Source organism: Centrocercus urophasianus, unplaced genomic scaffold (assembly GCF_019232065.1).
Source record: "Centrocercus urophasianus isolate 14NV4802_14NV808 unplaced genomic scaffold, USGS_Curo_1.0 seq_22, whole genome shotgun sequence".
Taxonomy (NCBI): Eukaryota; Metazoa; Chordata; class Aves; order Galliformes; family Phasianidae; genus Centrocercus; species Centrocercus urophasianus.
In genome coordinates this window covers 10,633,503-10,642,415 of record NW_024884778.1, presented here as the reverse complement: position 1 = coordinate 10,642,415, position 8,913 = coordinate 10,633,503, and positions in this window count along the sequence as shown.

Here is an 8,913-nt window from a genome sequence, read left to right as displayed (position 1 = left end):
ATGGAGCTGCGGGCATCCCTGTTCATTGCAGTGCAGTGGGACCAGGTGGCCTTTAATAGTCCCTTCCAACTCAAACTATTCTATGATTCTAAGGTTCACTGGGGAGCCAAGTGCTTGATTTGCTCTATATTATATGCACACCACTGATATTTCTGGTGCATTTGACTCCAAAGCACCTGGGGCAACACTGGAACAGTAGGGAGACATCTCTCCAAACAAGGCACCTCCATTTTGGTAAAAACTCTCAGGCAGCACTTCTACCCCACTCATGGGAGCTCCTTCCCACACCTATGGGCACTGCATCGCTGACGGATGCTCTGGGCCTGGGCTGCACCCCAGTGAGATTCATCACATCACTGCTGGTCCCAGGTGCTCAGTGGGGAAGCAACAGCATCTCAGAATCTAAGCAGGGTCATACTTAGTTCATTGATGGAAAACCTCCAGGGGATACTGGTCACTGAATGCCTTGCTTTTCTTGGTTGGACTTGATGGCCTCAGAAGCCTTTTCCAACTTTAATGATTCTGTGATTCCTTGGCTTCCCAGCCACCCAACAGCTCACCCTGCCGGGCTTGCAGCACAGTTTTTGGCTGAGCCAAGGAGAGGTCACAGCCTGATTGTGGGAGGTGAGGCGCTGGAACAGGTTGCCCAAGGAGGCTGTGGATGTCCCATCCCTGGAGGCATTCAAGGCCAGGCTGGATGTGGCTCTGGGCAGCCTGGGCTGCTGTTTGGCCACTCTGCACATAGCAGGGGGTTGAAAGATGATCACTGTGATCCCTTTCAACCCCGGCCATTCTATGATAACAGGAACTAGTGGATGTTATAGGTGATGCCCTGGTGCTGATGGGCAGATACAAAACAGCGTCAACACAGAAAGAGATGGCACGTGAATGGGTGAGACTAATGGTGAACATGCTGACATAGGCAGCTCAAATTAAACTAAATCCCTGCTCTCCTCCAGCATCTGCCACTCCTCAAGGCAGAGCCTTGCAGGGACTGCATCTCCATCCTGCCCAGCCCATACTTGTGAGTTATTTTTTGTTGTTTTAACGCCATGCTGCAATTCTAACCCAGAGCTTTGGATTGTCAAAGAGTTTTTCTTTTCTTTCCTTTAGGAAAAAAAAAAAAAAAAAAAAAAAAAAAAATACAGCTGAACTAATTTGATGAAAGGGGAAAATAAAACATATGCCAGACTAAACACATGCAGTTCCTACCTACAGCCAGGGCCTGGCTTCTCCCAGGCCAAAGTCAACACACGTCAATTTTGAACATGACAGGGCTTTAAAAGGGAGGTTTGAGCCCTGGATGAGAGGCGGCTGGAAAACATTAATAATGGGCTCTGTCAATTAAAAGCAAGCATGACGAGCCACCAAGACAAGGGCTGGGGTGTACCCCTTCCTCCCCACTTCTCTTCCCCTCTTAATTCGATGAAAAATAGTGATTCATGAAGAAATCCATCCCTTCATCCAAGAAAACGTGGCCATAGTAACAAATGAAGGGGCTTTGTTTAGGAGCCCGGCAGGCAAGGCTCAGGATTCAGCCTTAAGGAAAGGCTTGCCTGTGGGGATGCTCCTGTTTCACCTGCAGTGAAGGCAGGGCACACAGCCATCACACTGGGCTAGCCCCTCGATGTGCCTGGGGCATAGAAGTGACTGGTTTGGATTCCAGAGAAAGAAAAAGATATAAAAATAGCAACCCTGCTTTTATCAGCCCCATAGGAAACACTGCTATGGCTTCTGTGGGCTGGGCAGGTTTCTGCCCAGTACCACCCAGTCATCTCCAAAAACAGAGCTGGGAAAAACAAGGGAAGGGGCTTCTGGCATGCGTTCCTCTCACCGTTCTCCAAATATCCTGTGCAGCTTCGCACTCTGTCCCCATCCTCCCGGCACTGCAGCCCCATGCTATCACCCAGCAGCATCACACAGCACAGGCAAAAAAAATTGAAGGAGAGCCCTTTTAGCTCAAGTTCACGCCCTGCGTCAAGATAGGTTCGCCTTCCCCTCCCCAGATAAAGGATACAGTTGTTAAACTGATGCCACATTTGATCGCAGCCAAAAAGCCAAGAGGGCTTCAAACGTTCATTTATCTCAAGCTGTAAGCAAGGCTTATTGCTGCTAATCAGATAATTACTCTGCTTCTCCCCCAATCGCAGGGAGCACCACGCAGTGTGAAGGTTTCCTCCCTGCACCGGACCCTGCTCTGAGCAGGGAGCAGAGATCTGAGCGTCGCCGAGAGCACTGGGATGGGTGGGATCCCAGCAGCTCCAGGCTCCAGCTCGAGATGAGCATCTTTGATCTGAGCCCATCGGGGCTGTAGGCGCTGCTATAAGACCGTATGAACGTAGGAATCCATGAGGGATCAGCGGGGCTTAAATCCTTCTCCAACTCCACAAGATCTTTTCAGGCACAGTGACAGGAGCGGAGATAAATCACGCATCTCCAGCGCGGCACAAAGCGGGCAATTAGCAGACAAAGCTGCCCACCAGAGCCCGATGGAGCAGAACAAGGAGATTTTCTTCCCAGAGACGTCTGCTGGAAGCTGTCTGAAGCATTTCCATTCCCTTTGGCTTTTAATCGCGAGGTCAGCTCCTTTCTTCCTACCCCGACGTCCTCCATCCGGGCCTCTTTCTGGGAACTCGCAGCAATGCACCAGATGTCGCAGAGACAAAATAACAGCCCAGGGCCAACCTGGGGCATTTCACCCTCCCCTGAATCCCATACCACTCTGAACCACATTCGTGGGGCTGAGGGAGCAAACGCCCATTAAGGCCATCCTTGAGCAGCCAGGACTGGGGGCAGAGCCTTCCTCCCTGGTACAAGCAGAATCCCAAGGGAAACAGAAGCACTGCCCTGAGGAATGGGTGTGCTACGGGACACCCAGCTTTGGGCAGAGGGTGCAGCTCCTCTGATGCTTCTAGAGGGCTTTTCAGCTTTGCAGACCCCAAACAGCACATCTGCTGCTGCCAGGATGAGAAGGATGCAGGAGGGAAGGAGAGAAACCACAAGGCTTAAAACAAGAAAACCACCTATGTTTGGGGACGCTCTGTGCTCCTCTTCAGACTCGCAGCTCAGGGTGTGCTTTTGGCCCTCTGCCCTCTCCTATAAACCCCGCTACCAGAAACACAAACACCAAAGGCAAAGCAAGTAATCCAGGACCTAAAGCTTAAAAGCACAAAACTACACATTGGCCCTAAAACCACCAACTCTCTGCTCCCTTCTTATAAGGGTCAGAGCCTGAAAGCGAGCAGGCAGAGCCACAGGTGTGGGCTTTTATGGGTGCACAGGTGGAGGAACATGGTGGACCGTGAACAGGTGCTCACACACACACACACACACACACACATACATACATACATACATACATACATACATACATACATACATTTCCTTCTTGGATTTTCAAGAGTGACCTTGGGTAAAAGGAGAGAAAGAAAAAAAAAACCAACAAAGCAAGAGCCGTAGCTTGTCACCGTAGCGCGGATGACAGCCAACCTCTCCACTCGTGCTTTAACGCGTGTTTTTTCGAACAGCCGGGATTTCTGCCCGATCCCTCGGCGATGCTCGGTTTGGTGCCCGGCTCGGCCAGAAGGTGACGCCGTCCGCCCGCAGATCGCTGCCGGCCCCAATTAGCGCCGTATCGCCGCAATCACGGCTGCTGATAGAGATAAATGGGGAAGGCGCTATCTGCGCAACAATAGTGCGTGGGGTTTTTTTTGTTTCTTTCTTTTTTTTTTTTTTTAAGGGAAAAAAAAAAGTTTAGGGAGAAAGAAAAAAAAAACAATTCAACTTTTCATCAGCCGCTAATCGTGATTTTTTTTTTATTGCTTTGCTTAGCATTTTCTCAGGGAATAAAACCTCAGAGGAGCCCCGTCTTTTGTGGGAAATGAAAGGGCATATAAAAAAATGAATGTACATGGATTCTAAATATTTCAGGTTGTATGACTTTGTGTTTGACCTTAGCAGAAGATGAACTAATCCTGCAATATAATAGACTTTCATAGAGATATGGAAAATGGCTGCTTTTTTATCTCGGTTGCCATGGGAACCATCAGAGAGAAGGCCTAGCTGAGATGCAATAGAAGGTTATTAAATGTGTGCTTGTGTATATTGGAAAAATACAGCTTTTTGTCATCTCGTGTCACTCATAGGTCTTTAATACGTAATGTTTAGGTTATTAATAAACTAACACAGGTCCATTTTTTATAGGGAACAACTGCGGATACAACTATAAAAAAAATTAGTACAAGTTGAACGCTTGCAAAACTCCTGTGCATGGGCAGGGCTGCTGCACCCACAACTTCCCACGAAGTTTCCCTCCTTTTCCCGGAGGAGGGGACGGCTCCCGCTGCAGGGGACGGGCGAAGGGAACCGGGGCACTGCGGACACCGTGTGCTTAATGGGGCGGTGCTGGGGACATCAAGAGTGCAGTGCGAAATGCCGTCTGGTTCGGTGTCGGAGCGCGAGGTCAGAGGCTGCCGGGGATAGAAGGGGGTGCTGAGAGCTGCTCGACGCTGTGGAATCACCAGCCAGGGCTGAGAGGTGTTCGCTGTTAGGCTGGTTGTGGCCAAAATAAAAATAAGTTAATAATAAAAATAAGAGAAGGGAAAAAAAAAAAAAAGTTGAAAAGAAGGAGAAAAAATGTGACAAGGAAGGGAAAGAAGAAGAAAGAGGGAAAAGGAAAAAAAAGAAAGGAAGGAGGGAAGGAAAGGAAGAAAGGAAAGAGCCTGGTGCTTCTCTGAGCGGGCAGACTTCAGGCTAACTCCAGGCGGGAGGAATTCCCCTCCTATGGGGTTTTGCTGCCCCGGGTGTCCCGGCCCTCCCGCGGGATGAGGGTCTCGCTCAGCTCCGAGCGGGAGGTGCCGAAACCCCCGCTTTGGGCTCCTGCCGGCTGCCCCACAGCACAGAGCGGCGGATGCGGGCGGCGATGCGCGGGGCGAGGCGGGCACCTCGCGTCCCCCCCGCAGGTCCCAGCGGGGCCGAATCCACCTTGCGCCCTGCTTCGCTCTCCCACCCCGCTCCCCGCGCCGGGGAAGGGCAGGGGACACTCCTGACAGCCCCTGGTGTCCCGGCCCGGAGGGGCACCCCGCGTGCACGGCAGCCCGGCGTCCATGCATACTAAGTACAGCAAGGAATACATAGATTTTGCCTATCTGCCGATCAAACGCGGAGATCTGCTCTGGTAAATGATGCATTAGATGCGGTGGCTGTATTTGTTGTGTGAGTTTTGAAAGGGTTCCGATAATCTGGAAGCGAGAGATAAGGAACACCATTTATTCAGCAGCACTTTGGAACCAATTTTCAACCCTGTTCAACCCCATTCTCCAGCAGCCTCCAGGAGCCCAGGAGATAAGGATTGGGCTATTCATTATCTTCACAAGGAACAAAGATTAGCTAGCAGAGATGAAAAATTACCCCTGGATAGTAATAATAAGGAAGCGAACCTGGAGAGTTGCTGAGCCTATATTCTCCCCACTGCTGCTGCTGCTTCTTCTCTTTAAAATTCTCTCCCTCGCTTTTTTTTTTCTTTTTTTTTTTTTTTGTTGAATCGATATTGAAAAGGTTGGTTCTTTTTTTTATTGTTATTATTCTTTTTTCCCCCTCTTTTCTTATTTTATTTTTAAGAAAGAAAAAAAAAATGAATAAAAAAAAGCCTTCCCCGCTGTCTATCATATTTCTCCATATGAAGAATATGGTTGTTACCGTGGAAGAGAGCTGAGCACGGTCTCTCCTTCCTCCCAGACTTTCAGATGACATCTTTAGTACAGAAGGCAAACAGCAGAGGAAAGCGTCCTTCTCTTCCAAGGAGAATCGGGGGGGACACCGCGTCCCCCCTCAATGTCCCCCCAGTGCTTCTGGTGGCACTCGGAGGCGGCCCTGACCCCGCACACAGCCCGGCGTATCCCGGCAGAGCACCGCGGATCGCCCCGGGAGCGCAGCGGTTTCTCCGCGGCTCTCGGCCCCCCCGGCCCCCGTTTCGGACACCCCCGTGTGCCCCCGCCCGGGGTTGTTCTGCACGCTCCCAAAGCCGCTTTTCGTGTGATTTTTACTCCAGGGCGACGCTCCCCTGTTCCGGACTCGTTCCGTGCCGGGGCGATCCAGGGATGCGGTGCCGTCTCCCTCGTCCTGGGCACAAGGGAAAAAGAGGGGGATACGTATATATGTATATATTTTAATACCGCATTCTTTTTTTTTTTTTTTTTTTTTTTTTTTTCTTTCTCCTGCATAAATCTGAGAACGTATCTTCTCTCAGAGGATGAAGGGTAATACAGGAGGAGTAATTAAAACACTTACTTTAGAAATGGGCTGCGTGGAGCTGATAAGAATTATCTCCCGCATATCAAGGACCCTTTTTCCCCCGAACCATATCACAAAGACAGACAGAAAATGCCAGCAGAATAGGATTCCCCCCTCCCTTTCCCTGCTCACATTTTTGCCTCCATTATGATAATAATTCCGCTCCCGCGAAACTTTTCTCCTTCCCTTCCCGAACCGTATTTCGTTCCCCCGCTCCCACAGGGCCCCCACCGGACTCTCCGGCCTTTGTCTTCCCATTAGGACGCTTCGCCCGCAGCAGCTCCGGGGGTCTCCCCGACCCTCCATCGGAAAATCCCCCCGCGCCCCGCGGCGATCCGGTGCTGCGCCCACCGCCGCTCCTGGCGCTGCCCCCCCGGCCAACCCCGGCGCCCGCCGACCCCATGCAGCCTCCGGGGTTCGACGAGGGGACCCCAGCCCCGCATACAGTCACGCAGCGGGGGCAAAAGGCACGGCAGGTGAGCAGTGCCAAGCCGGGGGCTGAGGCGCGGCGACATTTCCCAAACCATTCGTTCGGGCTGAATCGCCCAGTGCCACGAAATTCGCATTTCACCGTTTCTTTTCTAGCTATAACAACGACTAGTTGAGGCTTGTGCCTCTCCCAGCTCCTCTGCCGGCTCTCTTAGTTGCAGGTGCACAGCCTGAAAGACTGAGTTTGGGAAGGGAGACTGGGGAGAAGAGACACGAGGTTAGTGAAAAAAACAGGCTGGTCAACGCAAAAAATTAAAATAAAATTTTAAAAAAAGTCAGTCCAGCACCAAAGAGTGGAAGAAAAATCAATAGGAATATTTAATATCCATAATTGACACCACAAAGCGCTCCCCCAGCCCACCCCACCTTCCTCGGGGTCCGGTGGCAGAGGAGCGGCGCGGAGCTGCGGGCAGAGGAGCCCCGTTCCCAGCGCCGGGGATGCGAGCGTGTGTTGTGTTGGTATAATATCAATTCATTTAAAATATGAAAGTCAAGTCGCGTAGACTGTGACAGCAACCGTAACAAAAGGTGCAAGCAACAGACAATGTGATGTGCTTGTACAGATATTGTAATGATGCAAATGAAGTGGAGGGGACGAGCTGCCTTATTATGTACATAAATACACAGTGGCTCGCCGTGCCATCCTTGAATGCAGGAGAGTGAGAGAGAGAAGGGGAGGGAAAGAAGGGAGAGAGGAAAAGAGAGGGAGGGAGGGAGGGAGGGAGGAGAGGGGGGGAAGGGGGGGGGAAAAAAAAAAAAAAAAAAGGGCTCAGCTCGAGAAGTGCCGCCAGTTCGAAGCAGAGCGCTCCTCGGGCAGCCCCTCCGCCGGCTGCGCGCACCCACGGGCGGGGGAGGACCGGCGGCCGGAGCCCCCTCCCCAGCCCGAAGGGGAGAGCGGGCGCTCCGCAGGCAGCGGTCGGCGATCCGCGGCGGGAGGCAGGCAAGGTAAGGGCGTGCGGCTCCGCAGCGATCCGCGTCCCTCCGCCCGGGGCGGTTTTCCCCGGGGAACAGAGCGGGGCGGTTTGGTAAAGAACGAAAAAATCCCCGCGTCCCTCCCCGGCCTCCTCCTCCCGCAGCCCCGGCTGGAGGCACCGCAGAGCCGCGGGGCTGTGCTGCTCTGCCCGGCGGTGCCCTGCGGGGATCGGGGCCGCCCTCGTTCGCTTTTCTTTTCCCTTTTTTTTTTTTTCTTTTTTTTTTTCTTTTTTTTTTTCTTTCCTCTCCTCGGCACCCTGCGGGGAGCGGGGCCGCCCTCGTTCGCTTTTCTTTTCCCTTTTACTCCCCCCCCCTCCCAACCCGCCCCAGCTTTCCTTATTATCACCGCGCTAATTATTTAAATCTCCATCTTTGAAAGTTTGCATTTCACCCAGGGCAGCCACTTTCCCGGAGCAAAGGGTGTGTGTGTGTGTGTGTGTGTGTGTTTGTGTGCGTGCGGAACCCCTCGCCCCCTCCCCGCATCCTATATCTCCCCGCTCCCATTGTTGGCAGATTTGGACAGCAAACACAAAGATGCGGGGTTTGTTCTGCCCGGAGAGAGCACCTGCCCGCCGGGAGCCGCCCGGCCCAGTCCCGTGCGGCAGCTTTATGGGGCTTTGCATGATTTAGAATTACCCCAGCACGGCCCGCTCCTCTCTGCTGCTCTTCCACCGCTCTCTCTCTCTCTCTCTCTCTTTTTTTTTTTTTTTTTTTTGGTGCATGTGCAAAGTCCCCCTCTTTATCCGCCTTTTGCTTTGGGGTGCCGAGGCTGGAAGGCAATAGGGAAAAAAAAAAAAAAAAGAAAAAGATATAGCCAACAGGAGCGCGGATTTGACGCGATTTCAATAAGAAAAGCGATTTCCATCAGGGAGGTGCGGGGTTCTCTGTCCGGGGATCGTTCTCCCCGAGAGCATCTTTATGAATTAAAAGCAATTAAAAAAAGAAAGAAAGAAAGGGAAAAAAAAAAGGAAGAAAAAAACTGTCGGAAGTGTCAGCCCGGTTCGGCTGCTCCGCGGGCGGTGCCGGACCCGCTGCGCTGCGGGGAAAGCAGGGCGACCTGCGGGGCACCTCCTGCGGCGGCTGAGGCCGAAATCACCTTAAAAAGGAAAAAAAAAAAAGGGAAAAAGAATAAAAAAAAAAAGGAAGGAAAAAAAGAAAAAA